The sequence below is a fragment of the Haliotis rufescens genome, unplaced genomic scaffold, assembly GCF_023055435.1.
Source record: "Haliotis rufescens isolate VD_foot unplaced genomic scaffold, xgHalRufe1.0.p SCAF_3, whole genome shotgun sequence".
Classification (NCBI taxonomy): Eukaryota; Metazoa; Mollusca; class Gastropoda; order Lepetellida; family Haliotidae; genus Haliotis; species Haliotis rufescens.
Window position 1 is genome coordinate 32,264,807 of NW_025964001.1, and position 18,277 is coordinate 32,283,083.

At 37.5% G+C, this 18,277-nt stretch overlaps 1 protein-coding gene across 1 annotated transcript in view; it reads right to left on the minus strand.

The window, feature by feature from the left end:
- Positions 1-18,277, minus strand: part of LOC124130045 (UDP-GalNAc:beta-1,3-N-acetylgalactosaminyltransferase 2-like) — a 160,397-nt gene that overhangs the window by 80,576 nt on the left and 61,544 nt on the right. The window lies entirely within an intron of this gene.

Here is an 18,277-nt window from a genome sequence, read left to right on the forward strand (position 1 = left end):
ACTACCGCCATTTTCAGTCTAAGTCAAAGTCGTTGCCAGGGAAACTCGAAAATTTGTTTAGTATCAAAAGGCACCAGTTCACCACTAGACCTATCTCTGTGCCAAGTTTGGTTAAGATATCTCTTATGATTTTTGTATTCTGCTCTGGAAACGAAATGTGACGGACACACGGATGGCACCCATTCCTATGTGGTATGACATCATAGCAGGGATAAAAACATCACAGATGGCATTATATCATAACAGCTAAATTCAGCTAAATTCATGTTACCATGCTCAATGAAAGGTCCTTTTTCTTCAGTTTCTTCATTTTTTAGGATTGACAATAGAATTATAAGTATGAAGATACAACATATGGCTTGAAAAGGACAAGAGATTTAGATGTGTAATTGAATCCCATTTAACATTTTCTTAAAAAATTAATGACTCAAATTCAGTTCAAAGGTTAGGGAATCACAGGACATCAACAGCAATTGACAGGGATTTATCTAGGATTATAAACTAAGTGCACTTGGGGAATCATAGGACATCAACAGCAATTGTCAAATTATCTAGGATTATGAACTAAGTGCACTTGGGGAATCATAGGACATCAACAGCAATTGTCAAATAATCTAGGATTATAAACTAAGTGCACTTGGGGAATCATTGGACATCAACAGCAATTGTCAAATAATCTAGGATTATAAACTAAGTGCACTTGGGGAACCATAGGACATCAACAGCAATTGACAGGGATTTATCTAGGATTATAAACTAAGTGCACTTTGGGAACCATAGGACATCAACAGCAATTGTCAAATTATCTAGGATTATAAACTAAGTGCACTTGGGGAACCATAGGACATCAATAGCAATTGACAGGGATTTATCTAGGATTATAAACTAAGTGCACTTGGGGAATCATCACAGGACATCAACAGCAATTGACAAATTATCTAGGATTATAAACTAGGTGCACTTGGGGAACCATAGGACATCAACAGCAATTGACAGGGATTTATCTAGGATTATAAACTAAGTGCACTTTGGGAACCATAGGACATCAACAGCAATTGTCAAATTATCTAGGATTATAAACTAAGTGCACTTGGGGAACCATAGGACATCAATAGCAATTGACAGGGATTTATCTAGGATTATAAACTAAGTGCACTTGGGGAATCATCACAGGACATCAACAGCAATTGACAAATTATCTAGGATTATAAACTAGGTGCACTAAGGGAACCATAGGACATCAACAGCAATTGGCAAATAATCTAGGATTATAAACTAAGTGCACTTGGGAATCATAGGAAATCAACAGCAATTGACAAATAATCTAGGAATATTAACTAAGTGCACTTGGGGAATCATAGGACATCAACAGCAATTGTCAAATAATCTAGGAATATTAACTAAGTGCACTTGGGAAATCATAGGACATGAACAGCATTTGACAAGGATTTATCTGAGATTCTAAAGTAAGTTCACTTGAATAGTCATAAGACACCAATAGCAATTGACAGGGAATTATCTAGGAATCAAAAGTGCCCTTGGGAAGCAAACTGGGAAAGCTGTTATTTTGTTCTCTCATTTTCTAAACTTCAGTGGTCTTTGAACATTGTATATGAATATTATATTCAGTGCAAGAATGCAAAACTAAACATTAAAGCCTCACCCTCTAAACCATAGTGTAGTGTAGTAGTGTAGTGTGTAGTGTAGTGTGTAGTGTAGTGTAGTGTAGTGTAGTGTAGTGTAGTGTAGTGTAGTGTAGTGTAGTGTAGTGTAGTGTAGTGTAGTGTAGTGTAGTGTAGTGTAGTGTAGTGTAGTGTGTAGTGTAGTGTAGTGTAGTGTAGTGTAGTGTAGTGTAGTGTATAAACATGAAATTGGACCTAAGGTTCACTGCCACTTGAGCAGGTCAAGATAAATTACTGACTGTGAAGCAATTAATGATTAAAATGTTTTCAGAAAAAAAATCTTCAATACAGCATTTCTTCTGAATTATTGCTGTGGAAATAATAACCATGCAGACTACAACAAATCATATCTTCAAGTCAAATAAACTTACATTGTGTCACTATCAGAGTCATTTAAATGTCAGACTCCTTCATACATGTGGTATTCAAGTACCAGGAAAAACACAGACCTAAATGCCAGAAAATAATGAAACTGTCTTGCAGAAGAACTTATTTTTTCTACAGGCAATTGTGGAGTAGAGAAATTATCCTATTGAAAAACCAAAAGCTCGAAACAGAATATCTGCCATGGAAGAGAGCAGCATATATAAGGCACCAACCCCTAGAGGGCCTCTTTTTCCAGTCACTTGACACAGTATTCAATCCAAAAGTAGTTTATGCCCTGGTTAAGCTAAATTCCACCTTGAATTGAAATTCCAGAAAAATAGGCTCTGAAGGGGCCTCCCGAGGGCCTCTTTTAAGTCACATGTCTCTAACTTAATTCTGAGGTTTCGTGATGGGATAGAGGTGAGTGAGTGAGTGAGTGAGTGAGTGAGTGAGTGAGTCGCTTTTAGCAATATTCTAGCAATATCATGGCGGGGGACACCAGAAATGGGCTTCACACATTGTACCCATGTCGGGAATCTAACCATGGTCTGCTGCGTGACGAGTAAATGCTTTAACCACTAGACTACATGACTGCCCGATGTGACAGAGGACAGGTGAGAGACAATGCATGGTAAGTGAGTGCACACCCACCATTTGTTTCAGACACAGGTCAGCCTATGTCATGTACTTTTGTTCACATGACTTGGGTAACATAAGTATGCACCCTCTCCCATCCACACACACTAGTTCCAAATCCTCAATCTGGCTTGGTTAGTGTAATATTTGTTTGTTCCTTTTCTGGTTCAACAGCACACTCTGCAATATTCCATCTATACAACAGCAGCCTGTAAATAATCAAGTCTGGATCAGACAAACCAGTGATTGATATTGTGAGCAGTGATGACATGCAATCAACCAGCCACAGTTTAACCACCCAATCCATTAAGTCACCTCTTACAATACACAAAGGGGCGGCTGGATAGCCTAGTGGTTAAAGCATTCGCCCGTCACGCCGAAGACCCAGGTTCGATTCCTGGGTGAAGCCCATTTCTGGTGTCCCCCGCCACCGTGATATTGCTAAAAATGGTGTTAAACCATACTTACTCACTCACTCTTACAATACACAGATTGCTGGGGACTATTTCTGACATGGAATCTGCATCGGATGGTAGAGTAATAGAAAGTTGGTACAATAATTAAAGTTACATGAATAAAAGTGTTGTTATGAACACTGTTATGCAGATATCACTGAGCTTGTGTACTTGGGATTGTTTTTCAATTAACTCTGTAGACATCAACATTTCACCTTGATCACTGATGATGAGTGAGTGAGTGAGTGAGTAGGTTTTACGCCGCTTTTAGCAATATTCCAGCAATATCACGGCGGGGGACACCAGAAATGGGCTTCACACATTGTACCCATGTCGGGAATCGAACCCGGGTCTTCGGCGTGACGAGCGAACGCTTTAACCACCAGGCTACCCGACCGCCCCACACTGATGATGAAGATGATGATGATGATGATGATGATGATGATGATGATGATGATTACTACAACAAAAATAAAAATAGAAATGATGCATTTATATTTTCAAGGAGCATGCAAGACCCATTCAAATTGCATTCTCAACTCCCTGGGCAGTATACTCAAGCTGTCTGTTAGACATGTTAGACACTTAGCATCTGCACTCACATTACCAAATCTCAGGATACTCAGCACTTGTAAGCTACAAAGTCATTCCTGAGTATTGTTATCTGGTAGAGGGCACTCCTTAATTCTGGAACATTCCTCAGGAAAAGTTAAAGGGTATGACTCATTAGAAAATCACTCAATTCCATGTATAAGCCTTATTTCCTTTAATCAATGAAACCTATTTATTTGATGGATAGGGTCATGTGGGGTTATTTTAGATCCTTCTTAATTTTTATCAAGCATTTTGACTGTTTTTACTTTGCATTGATATTTTATACCATGTGTGCCAAACTCGATCAATGACTGTTCCCCTCTGGCAAGGAGATCTGGAATCGGCGACCCTAGCTGACAATTACCCTTCATTTGCATCGAATCAATTTCACACCCCATTGACCAACACCTTGGTGAGAGCGTAACTTTTTCAGCTCAGAATTTAAATCCATTTTATCTTCACTTTCGAACTCGTTGAGAGCCACTGCTGAGATCTCTTGCTAGCTACTTGATTAAGCATTTTCTTCCAGGATTGGAATTCACACAATTCACTTTTAACACCCAAATGCCACCGGAGTTCTTTTTGTTGTTATGCCACAAAGTCCTTTATCAACGACTTGCAATTGACGTGGTATGTCTGCTCAAGCTTGTTACTTAGGGTCTTTAATGATGACCTGCAATGCTTCAAGTCTTAGGTAGAATCTGTTATATAAAATGCTCGAAGCAAGGTTTGCTCTCGATCAATTAGTTACATGTTTCTTGTCAATATCATATTTATTGGAGGTCAACCTAATAGGCAGAAAACTCCTCTTGGTTTATTTGTATAGACAATATGGTGGGTCATAGAGAAATAATTATGTATTCTGGCAAAACAGCAAATACTGCTCCAGGCATAGAAGCATGTGTTTGTCAAATATCTGTCATAGGCGCCGAGGGTTCGGCAGACAGTTTTTGTCAATTTCCTCTGTAGCTGTCTATTTCAACATTAATCAAATGCTATGACAAGGTTGTAAAACACAATAGACACTGTAGCTAACCTTCAAGTCAAGGAATTGTCACTGATATCAGAATTTTTACTTTGATTCAGTACCTCTCACAATCTTGATCTGACAAGTAGCACCATATAGAGTTGGCATCTAGATGGAATCACGATGAACTTTGATCACACAATCTAACAGAAGGATGCTTAGGTTTTTTTTTAGCAAATCAGATGTCGTCTTTCTTATATGATTTGTCATGGAAAGCACTTTACTGGCAGTTTCACAAATTATCTTATGAAGGAGAAATAAAATCACAACTTAAAGAAATTGATATTTCATTAATTGCAAGTTGGACTGAAATGAAAGTGTAAAATACAGACAATATTTTGCAGACATTTTTATTTGCCTTTTGTGACTTCCTGTTTACATTAATTTTTTTAGATACAAATGTCAGAAACGCTGCTCCAAATGCTTCACTTGTCCTAAGAATTCAGAAGCCTCTCCTCTGGTTGGCTAATATGTCAGTTCACATGACATAATCAAAAGATTATTTGACAGATACTGACAGAGACATTACAGAATTTAAAACTTAATGAGAATGAATATTTCCAAAGAATGAAGAAGGCAACAAAAATAAGTTTGAGGCTGTTGAGGAAATACTATTTAGTTCCTCTATTTATATTAATTTCAAATTAACAAGAATGCTTCCACATGTTTGTCATGCCTGTCAATACAAGCCAAACATGTCAGCAAATGACCAATTAAATTTAGCCTTTTCAAAACATACATATCAGTATATTTAATATACAGTTTTCAATAAATAAGGGGCTAGGGTAAATTGGGAAACTAAATTATAATTCTTCTGCTTTTTCCACCTTTACTGAACTTTTGACAAAACTTAAATAATTATTTAATTGCATGGTCTCGACATTATGAGCCACAAAAATAACACCCAATCATGAATGTCAAATTCCGTAAGATCTTAAACCACCTAACAACCAGCTCCTCGTATTCTTGATTATCTGGTTATCTATATTCTATCATAATAAACATCCTTGACCTGTTCACCACCATATCTTCATTTTCTGTCAAGCACTGGTGTGCCTGTCCCTGACATCAATATTTACAGGCTGTTGTGATATAGCTAGAATAGGACTGACTGTATCGGAAATCAACATTCACTTCCATCTTTAAATTTTCCAAAAGAACAAGTTACCAATTTGTGGCTTAACCGTATCAAAGGGTTATAATATCCTTACATTCATCTTCACCAGATTATATCTGTGGAAGCACTGAAATATTTTTCCACTAAAATGTAAAACCCACTCAGCTAGGGAAATCAAATTGAACATTCAATTGTATTATTTACTCTTAAAAGTAACTTTTTAAAATTGGTTGTCAAAGAGAATAAATTTAACTTTAAAGTTGAAACATATTTTCTTGCACAAATTGTTTTGAAATTACCTTTTTCCCTATCTTATCAATAATTGACTTTGCAAAACCCTTGTTTCAATTTTCTTATCTGTCTGTTAGTGACTTGCAACAAAACAAAAACGATTTGATGCCTTGAAGGCTTAGCCTGTTAGTGTATCTACATCAAAGTTTGTTTGAAGTAAAACTTTTAACACTTCAAGTGTACAAATGTTCCAATACCTTACAAGTAGAATCTGTACATGTAGGTCTTGCAAAATAAAACTCTTTTCTGCAAGACCACAAAATAGAAATCTGAAGAATAATTATTGCTTAAATTGACTCCATTTGCAGACCAGGCCCTAGGCTATCAATTACTCAGAAAAGTTCAAAAGTATTTCAAGCCATTTACCAGCACAATCATGGAACTGGTTGTGTGATGTGTGTTTTAATCTTACTGTTGCAGACTGCAAGTCTAGCTTTTACCAAATGTCAGTACCTTCTTCTGCCAGTGTATGTTTAAAAGTGGAAAATGTTGTATTGTAATAGGTGTATTCTTTCCCAATCAAAATCTAAAAAGTCAATATTAATAGATGATATCCCTGAGGATTTTCAAAAGGATTCTGTAGATAGCTTTATTTCTTCAAAACCAAATATTGTATGAAAGTGTGGGTGCTTTACAGACAGAAACAGGATGTTTGAGCCCCAAGCTAAGTATTGGTTTGTTGCATAACTGTTGCATTTCCCAAATTTTGCACCAACGTGAATGCATATGTTGTTGCTTGTTCAAAAAATAAAATATTGCAATAAAACAAATAAAGCAATTCTTGCTTTGTTTTATACATACTTATTTTCCAAACAGATAAAGTGCCAAACAAATCACCGTATTAGACGTAATAAGCACCCAGGGCGCTCTCAAAATTAGCAATAGAGGCAAAGACGTATATACGTCCGTGATAGAGGGTTCTTAATAGAATAATTTTTTGGTGAAAAAAACAACAGGGTTGACAGATCGTACATTTTGTGGTTTATGCTGACAGCCTGAAATGATACAAAAGAAAAGTGTGTGCGTATTATAACGACAGATATATTTTCCAGAATTTAAATGCCCATAATTACGGGTGCATATAAAACACGAATGCGTACTTTACACGAATAAATAAGTCTTGTGTACATTGATCAAACAGGATTGTTCACCAGCCAATATATTAGCAAATATCACCTTGGGAGCTTATTGGAGCAGGGCGCTTATTACGTCGAATACAGTAAGTGTCAAACAAATCTGACACAACTTGATAATGTTAATATGCAATATGCTATAACAATAATGTATTATTGCTATGCATATGTAGATCTCCATCACAAAAGAAGAATAAAGGAAGCAATAAACTTAACAGGCATCCACAGTCTACAGATCTTCATGCAGAGAGACATTGAATCATAGTGAAAGATTTGATGAGATCGGGTTCTTGAGAAAAAAAGGAACATGATATAGACACATATAGGATTCAAAGATATGATGAACAGATTTTGGCATCCAAGGAACATAACTCTCATCTCTCTCAAAAAGATGTCTGAGTGAAGTATTTGGTCTGTTGCGTAACTGGTAACAGCATCTGATAAGGTTCAACAACCCCCTTATTTTCATTACTACTGAGAAAAAGCAATGGGAAGTGGGGGTGTTCAATATTTGTACTGTGATGATAGGATAAATTGGATGAGTGTTTGTGAGCATTTGACAGATTACACACCTAACTATCCACTCTTACATACAGTTTGCTAAATCATGCTGAAACTGGTCTTTATTGAGGAAAATAAATATCTTGACCAAGAAAGTTATTAGGCTTTGATTACTTGATGTGATTTATGCTAACAGATAAAGAAAATGGGTAATGAGGTGATAAACTAGTGTCTTAATACACTGTCTTTCCTCCACATAAATGCCCAAATGAATAGACGAGCATGATGTACTGAGCTGGATATATGTTGACCTCTGACCCACCCCCTGCCTCCCTCATCAATCATTTTTACCAATTCTGTCAAAGAAGGTGTTGTGCTGACCAATTATTTATGATGTATAGGTCGCCCACTTTGTCAGCAGTGTGGCTGATCTCTCTTGGCTTTTTTCACTGATCAAAAGAAATGTATTCAGCGGTTGTATATCATGAAATCGACATGTGGAGTTGATTTTCAAAATTGGAATATTTTATGAGGAATTACAGATAGATTTACCGCTTTCCCTGAAAGCCTTTGGTGCCTTAGTGTCTCTTGTGGATATGCTTTTATGACATTTCTTCAAATCGATACTTTTTAAAGGCCATCTTGCCTTGAGTATAAAATCAAGTTTGACTAATCTTTGATTAAAACTGACCACTGAGGAGTGACAAGCAATCCTGCTTTAAAGTGTTCTTATGAACAAAATATGAATATGTGCTGTGACAATGTTTTTTGTTTGTTTGGGAAAGAGGATGAATCTGGAGTGTGGAGCATTGTACCCAGTTAAAAGCTGTCACCAATGAGCTATAGTGGCTTGCAAGTCAGTGGTGCAAGTATCATACTGCCTTACTATGAAATATCGCAATATTCCAGCTGTATGATGGCGGTCTGCAAATAATCAAGTCTGAACCAGACAATCCAGTGATTGACATCATGAGCATGGATCTACGCAATTGGAATATTACATGCATCAATTAAGTCAGCCAGCCTGATCACCTGATCCCGTTAGTCGCCTCTTACAACAAGAATAGTCAACTGTTGGGGCAAGCATGGGTTGCTGAAGACCTATTCTAAACCGGATCTTCAAGGCTGTCTCACAATGCAAGATCTGCATGGGACACTTCACTACAAAAACCTCACTGTAGGGCACCTCCATGTAAGACACCTCACTACACAGGACTAGCATAGAACACTTCACTACAAAAGACTTCACTCTAGGACAAGTCACTATACAAGATCTGCATAGGACACCTCACTATTAAAATACTTTAGTGTAGTACACCTTACAAAAGGACACCTCACTTTACAAGATCTGCATAGGACACCCACTATGAAAATACTTTAGTGTAGTACACCTTACAAAAGGACACCTAACAATATGAGATCTGCATAGGACACCTCCCTATGATTTGTTTGTTTGCTGTTTAACACCGCACTCAGCAATATTCCAGCTATATGACAGTGGTCTGTGAGTAAACGAGTCTGGACCAGAAAATCCAGTGACTGAAATCATGAACATCGATCTACACAATTGGGATACGATGACATATGCATCAACCAAGTCAGCAAGTCTGACCACCTGATCCTGTTTGTCACCTCTTATGACAAGCATAGTCGCCTTTTATGGCAAGCATAGGTTGATGAAGACCTATTCTACCCGGGATCTTCACGGGTCACCTCACTATGAAAGACCTCAGTGTATGACACCTCTATAGAGGGACTCAGTGTATAACAACTCTCTGTTTAAGACATAGGCGCATGACAAATCTCTATTTAAAGCATCAGGGCACATTGCCTCATACAAATCCTTGTTACTGCTGCAGTTGGGAAGCATCCTGTACATACGTTTCCATCTATCACAGGATATAATTGCAATGAGGTCTCAGAAAATTGAATTATGTTCAAAGTCAGTCATTAACCATTGTTAAAGGTGACCTTGAACAATTATACTGGAACAAGAACAGTGACCTCTATCTTCAACTTCTAAACTCAATCTGTCAATGAATCATTTGTCAAATAAATATGTTTCTTTTTTGTAGTTTGAGATCTGTTTTTCTTCAGAAGTAACACTGCCCTGTCTAACAATGATTATCAGGTGCTTGGGAGTGACTACTACTATATAATAATAGTAAGTGTTGACTCTAGCACACACAAGAAAAATGTAAGGTTGCTGCCATTATGTCATAGCTTGGGTAGTTATGAGACTACTTGGCGACAACTAGTTGTGTGTAATTGACAGGAAAGAGGACGTCTGTTGAAAATCTGAAAATTTTAAAGTGATTGAAGCCAAAATACAGGATTTATGGCAGATATGTAAAAGAGGTAGAAGTTTCATAAGTATTATTTGATTTAAAGGACAATGCAAGTTTTATTTTTTTGAAGCAATGGCTGCACAGAAGTCAGAAGCAAGTAGAGGATGATGGTAAATTGAATCAACTATTTCCTCTTTTCATCCATCACTGGTCACATTATGCATTATCTTACCTAAAAACCAACGTGTCAGGTATTTTTACAATATATATATATATATATATATATATATATATACACACACACACAATTTTTTCAGTGCTTCTTGACATAAACACATCCAATTATAGTACCATAGTTTTACAGCCATTGTGTCCACTGGATACCCATAGCGGTTACCTATACCGACCAACAGTGGGTTCTGCATTAATTCAGACAATCATTTCTGTGATTCTTACAATACACAGTTTTCTTTAAACAGAAGAAATGATTGCATGGTCTGCAACAAACATGCAGCTCCTGATGATAGCTGGAAGACCGAGGATGTCAGAAAACAACACAGGATATGGTGAGATATCACAGTAAATGTGGAACATGTATTATCATTGGTGAGTTTTCTTCACAAAGTTAAGTTAAGGAATCAGTGTGAGTACCTAAAATTAAATTAATATTTACAGTACAGAGGCCCCAAATGTAAATTAATTTTCCTCCTGAATTATCAAGACAATTTATAGGTATATAGTCAGGCATTATTTGTTACATTTTGAAGCATTTTATAATCATGAAGGTATCAAATAATATAATGTCATTACAGAATTAGAGGTGAGAACACCCAAAAGCAGCCAGTTTGATAAAATTGTATCTTGTGACTAATTATTATCTTAATTCCAATAAAATTCCATAAAATTAACTACCAAAATATTTGTGATCCCTTTTTTTGTTCAGTATATGTCAGACATTATAACACAAATTAAACTTATTTCTTTACAAAATGTGCACAGGCAAGAATTTCAAAGGTTTACAGAGAATGTATATAGTAAAACCTTTTGTTAATGTTTTCAATCCTTCTGTTCATTTGGTAACCATTAATTGACCTATACATGACAGTATCGAAAGTAGAATGAGTTGAAATAATAGGAGACCAAAGTAGTACGAAGAGATAAATCAAGAAATATCCATGTGCATAAATTGAAAGAAGAAACAGTCATTAAAATCAGCACCGGAGTGGACGTAATGGTAGTTAAAAATACTTTAATATAATAGAACACAGTTTTAGAAATACAGCTCTAAAAAGACAAAGTGCGACACAACTGATGGTGTTCAACGATACTCTTTTATCCCAAAGCATCCACATTTACCTCTCTTTAATTTTTATGTAAATACAATGTATGAAATGGCATATTAATATTCATTGGAGCGTGAAGGTTTATGCGAGTGTGGAGGAGGGTGTTGTTTTCATTGATCACTGCCTCAAATATACACTTTATTTCTTTGTACAGAGCTGTTGAACCACTCCAGTGACCAATTATATACTGAACAAAATAAATTAGGATTATGAATATTTTTGGAGATATTTTTTGGTGGTGAAAGAATCAGAGACGTTCTTTAAAGGGGCACTGATCTAAAGCAATTCCCTGGGACTGGTTGTTGCCTTTGTTATTGTTTTTTTCCCCGTGAGTACTCGGATGATATAGCAGGAACCTAGACTAGTTCGCAACGCAATTCATAAGCGCATTTGTCACTTTTATTGATAGTATAAGGGTGTAGGGTCACATTGATCAACAAAATGAAATAAAGTTTTGGAAATAATGAGGAAATGTAATTATCTTTGTGGGTAGCATCGGTAATGGTGACAAAGTTTTGATAAGTCACTTGCTAGGTAATTGTGTGATTTTCGTTTACACTATTTTGACTTGCAACACAAAGAAAATAGTTCTCCTAAGCATTGCTTATTTTATCGTGTTTATATTTTTACAGTCAAAATGTGCAAAATTTTCACCTAGGAAATTTATTAAACACCTGAATATTCAGCTATTTTACAAATTGACCGAAAATTATGTCCATCTGCATTATTATGACAACTAATTCCAAACATTTTTATGTTTAACATCATCACCAAGAGACTGAAAATGTTACGATGAAAAGTAAATTTCTATATTGTTTGGCTTCTAATCCTACAAAATAATCTATTGTGATGTTTTAAGGCCCTTTTGATCGTCTTTATCGATTTTAGTCAATCTGTTAAAGAAAAGGACAGACTTTTCAGTCAAAATGACTGAAATATTTACACATTATATAAATTGCCTGAGAGAATCACATTTTACAAATTGACTGTAATATATACACACTTACAAAGGAAAAGACTTGTGAAAACAATGTCTATCGCGCATCGAAGAATTTCCCAACCAAGACGTAGAGGAACAAGAATGAATCTGTTCAATGCTACAATAATGAAGGAAAACAAAATGCAAATATCATAATTACAACCTACCAAATTTATGTGTATAATTTTAGGCAGCTTCCTTGTTCGAGGAATGTATCTGTGAATATCCACACAAAGGAACAATATCCCACACGTCTGCAGCTGTACAAAGAAACTTATTCGATGCCACGTGTCTCTGTAACAATCAAATATTTTAAAATATATATATATATTGTTTCGGGATATTATAACCCTTGTTCGTTTCTCAAATGATCACTTAGATTGTTTCAGGTGTTTCACATGGGTGTCAAGTCTCTTAGGTCGGCTGAGAAAGCCCACGTGACAACTATGTTCATAACGTCCACGGTTCCTAAAAAAATCCATTAAGTTTGATAACAATGAGCAATCAATCAATGAATTATCGGTTAACCCTTTGAACAAAGTATGATGTTTTTACATTGGCACTTCACGCCATGATATGAGTGTATTCCGTCTGCTTTAGTAAACCTACACATGTAAACTCTTACTTTTGACATATCCACTGTGTAAGATAACAGTGATTTATCAATCAATGTATTTTCTGTTAATCCTTGTATGACTAGGAACGATCCGTTGATTTACAAAAAAGTAAATCAACTGATCATTCATCTCTTGCTGGGCTGCCACGTGCATATTACATAACACACATTTCACCTCACTTCAAACCTGGATTTAGATTGAATAATTACCCCAGACACAATAAATGCCAAATGGGAACCTTTGTCAGGTATTCTGAGTGATGCTACAACTAATTGTACCTGTAATAAAATCATTAACTGAGCATCACGTGAATGACGACAAATACACAAGTGTAGGATACCAAAAAACGTAGATGACAACAAGGGAGTAGTAATCGTATTATCTACGCAATCTGAAATCCGAAAATGCTTCCACTGCATAGATACCCGGTACATTTTTTATTATTAAACTATAACCATCAGCGGTATTTCCAAATGCCGACATCTGATGAGCTCCGCTGTTCTTTTTGTCTGTACGAGGGGTGTTCATTAAAGATTTCCCCTAAACCACTTAGGGTTATCATATTTGGTTGAAATTTCACATGTGTAATGATACATGTATCTATGTTATGTTTGAATTTGCAACACCGAACTATTAATCTTACCACTTTTACAGGTGTTATGATTGAGTAGAATACCGAGCAGTGATTAGGATTTTATATTTGAAAGGTCGCACACCAAAAGAAACTTTCGATGAAATGAAAGCAACTTATGTGGAAGATGCCCCATCATATGACGTTGTTAAACACTGGCATCGCCAGTTCAAGTGTGGTCGGACATCTGTGGAAACAGCTGCCATTCCTGGTCGCCCCCATTCAGCCATTGATGAGGACACTATCCATCAAGTGGAGACCGACGTATAACTGTTCGCCAGTTAGCACAAGATGTCAAGATCAGTGTAGGGTCTGTGGAAAAAATCATCCATGACAATTTGAACATGCATAAGGTGTCTGCACGATTGATTCCCAGGTTGCTCACACCTTTCCAAAAGCAGGAACGAGTCAATTGCTCAAACGATCTTTTGGACATGTGCCAAAAAACCAGGCAAACTTTTTTGACAGACTTATCACACAGGATGAAACATGTGTCAATCACTATGATCCTGAGACTAAAGTTCAGTCGATGCAATGGAAGCATGTGGAGTCACCACCCCCAAAGAAAGCATGTGTCCAACCCTCTGCAGGCAAGGTCATGCTCACGGTGTTTTGGGACCAGCATGGAGTAGTGATGATGGATTTCTTGGCAAAGGGTACCACAATTACAGGAGCTTATTATGCTTCACTGCTGCGGAAACTGTGGGATGCTATCAAGCTTAAGAGGCGTGGCATGCTGACCAAGGGTGTCCGTTTCCTGCAAGACAATGCTCCAGTACACAACTCTCATGTTGCCCAGATAGAAGCGCGGTCCTGTGGCTATGAAATCCTTCCACATCCTCCTTACTCTCCTGACCTTGCACCATCTGACTTCCACCTCTTTCCAACCATGAAGTCATTTTTGAAGGGAAAATGTTTCACAGATGATGAAACACTGATTTCTGAAGTCAAGTCCTGGTTTGAGACGCAAAATGAGGGCTTTTACAAGCGAGGTCTCCATAGTTGCATAAAACGATGGGAGAAGTGTGTAACTCTCGGTGGTTCCTATGTGGAGAAAGACTAATACCTATGCCAAGTTTCATTCCACTAGGTCCATCGGAAGTGGGTCAGGGGAAATCTTGAATGAACACCCCTCGTATGTTTAGGCTGAAGAAATTAATTGACATGAGCCCTTTGTCAAAATCTTTATAGATAACGGTTAACCAATCAGTGTTCAAAAATGAGTAAAAGAAATATTGCCTCCAGTTTATTTAGCTGTCCTTGCAGATGGTAGCCCAGTCTCTTGTCACGCTCAGTTGCGATGCGCACCATCCGGGTACTCACGGAGGGAAAACAATAAAAAAGGCAACAACCAGTCCCAGGGAATTGCTTTAGATCAGTGCCCCTTTAACTTCTTTAAAATAGCATATATAGGTCTGCAGATAGGTCTGTAGGATACAGTATAATGTGATATAATATGATGGTTGATGGTTGCCTGGGGGTTGAAGTCAACCACAAAGAAGAAACATTCTGTGTAAAGTTGATGAGATGATAAACTATTGCCGCTTCACTGTATATCAGAATATCTGTTACAAAACGCTTCACACAGTTTATTGACATTTTAGGACTGAATAAATGATTACCAATTAATATAAGATATCTTGTGCAATAAGATATGATATCAAAGGCCCTATCTCTGCCACAATCTTGAAAAGTATCACTACTTTCCCAAATTAATCCTGAATGTTTTAACAATCTCATATCCTTCTTCCAGGTACATTTATTTCTTTTCATCAACATCTGAGTAGAAATTAGAAGCCATTTCCTTCAGCATGATCCTTTGAAATCATGATACTTGTTTGAAGGGACTAGTTTTTCAGCCATTAGATTACGAAAATACGGAAACATCACATTTGCTTGTGTTGGATGTATGAATTTAGAAAAAAGTGCATTTTAAATATCAACTTTGTTGATACATCTTTAGAGAGATTGCATATCCAAACAAAGGTTAAAGATGCAAACACTGCCTGACATTTGAAAAGAAACTTTTACACATATTTGGAAAACATACATCATCAGTTACGTGTATCATATATCAAACCTACTGTTTTTTTGTCCTTAGAATGACTATTAACTCATTTACATGGCCACCTAAATTATTTTGTAAAATAAATAATAGTACCACAGAAACCTATTGTATGTCATTCTGCATACCTCATACTTGCTTTATACAAAATTTCATAATCACACATGTAGAAACGCAGCATGATTAAGCAAAAATGACATGTTCAATATGGCAATGTTCCAAGTCAGACCGAAATTCAGTATGTCCTTTTTAGAGACACCTCAGCTGAGATCAGTCATACAAAGCTTCAGTTTCATAGGTCTTGTAGTGTTAGAGGAGATGCTGAAAATGTAAATGTTTAGGACAGATAGGTGGATAACCAGGAGGGAAGTCACACAACCTCACTTGATGTTTTGTCAGGTGAACTAAACAACTCGCAACATCTATATACACTCAAAAGCAAAAATAACTGTCTTTTATTGTATTAATAGTGAGTATGGTTTTACGATGCTTTTTGCAACATTCCAGCAATATCACAGTGGGGAACACTAGAAATGGGCTTCACACATTGTACCCATGTCACGAATTGAACCCGGGTCTTCGGCGTGATGAGCTAACGCTTTAACCACTAGGCTACCCAACTGCCCCTTATTGCATTAATAACAGATTCTTGTTAATAATCATGATGATACAGACTATGTAAACTAAGCGGCAAAAGAAAGTATAGGTTGGCAATTTGTAACCTTTGCTAAAAACAGCAATAACTAGTCGAAAGTCCGTATTGGGAATAGGACTGCCCAGGAACAGGTACCAAAAAACACCTCACCTGAACGCCCCACCTTTGACGGCGCTTGTGCGGTAACAAAAAAAGGGTGAAACAGGTTTCCCGTCTATGGCATAAACTGCACATGCATGTTAGCTGTATAAATGCGTTCGTCTGCGGGGTATAACCACATGTGATGAAAGCACACAAAAGAAATGCCACGACTGTCACAGGAGCAGAGAGAGAGAGCCATCAGCATGGCCGAAATGGGGGCAACACAGGTCCAAATTGCCAGAAGGTTTGGTTGTACACCATTGACAGTAGCCAGGCTGATTCAACGGTACAGGCAGACAGGGAGGACACAGGACAGGCCTAGAACCGGACGACCCCGAGTGACAACACCACTGGAAGACGGTCAAATACGACTCATTCACCTGTGAAACAGATTCATAACGGCGAAGGCGACGGCCGCAACAGCGTTGGGACATCCCATTAGCCAACGTACAGTACTACGACGACTTCGTGCTGCTGGAATCCGAGAGTATCGTCCTTTCCGAGGAATGGTACAGACTGCTCAACATTGACGCCTGAGACTGCGATGGGCGAGGCAGGTTCGACGCTGGCAAGTGAGAAATTGGCGTCGAGTGCTGTTTACTGATGAAAGTTGGTTTAACTTGTTTCGAAATGACAGCAGCGAACGAGTTTATCGACGCAGAGGAGAACGTTTGGCTCCGGCGTGTATTCGAGAGGTCCATCCATTCGGCGGGGGAGGTGTCATGGTGTGGGGCGGTATTTGTGGAGATCAGAAGACTGATTTGGTTATTATACAGGGAAACCTGAACGCTGAGCAGTACAGAGACCAAGTGTTGCAGCCAGTTGTGCTTCCATTCTTATAAAACCAACAGCAGGGGACATTGTTTCAACATGACAATGCCAGGACCCATACTGCAAAACTGACTCAGAACTTTCTAAACCAGCAGAACGTTGATGTTTTGCCCTGGCCTGCCCACTCACCCGATATGAATCCTATTGAACATCTGTGGGACCATCTTGACAGACAGATTAGAGCACGCCATCAACCTCCTGTCAACAGACAAGAATTGCAGCAGGCCCTGAGAGACGAGTGGCAACGGATTCCAGTCCACGTCATCAGAAGACTGATGTCATCGATGAGGTGGCGTATCACAGCATGCATTGAGGCAGGTGGAGGTCATACACGCTATTGAAGGCAACTGTGTCGACAATGAACTTGTAGTGTGGCTGACAATTTTTTGGTGACATTTCAGATAACTTTTGAAAATGAAATTTCTTACCCCACCATTGTTACCTTGAGCTTACATTACCTGTGATTGCACAATTTCATTCAAACTGTTGTTGATCAATCATTTGTTACCCCTCCCTAGATTACTAGTATATTATAATTCACAACAAAACCTCTTCTTGTTATTTATCGATCATGGAACTTGACCTATACTTTCTTTTGCTGCCCAGTTTATATATTTTTACAGACTGATGAAGGCTGTGAATACACATCGAACCAGTTACTTGCAGGCCATATTCAACTTAATGCTGTTTCTTGTCACATCTAACATTTACTTTCCCTTTCAAACTGTTGTACATCTCTAATGGAGAATGACTTTTGTCAGACATTTCATTATTACTTGTGTTAAAAGAATGACAAATTTTGGGGCAGAATGTGAAATTTGCTGAAACATTAATCTCGATTTCGGACCAATAATTTCACATGGACAACAACTCTTAATACATCCATAACAAACTTCAAAACTGCATAAAATGTTTTCCTTTATTT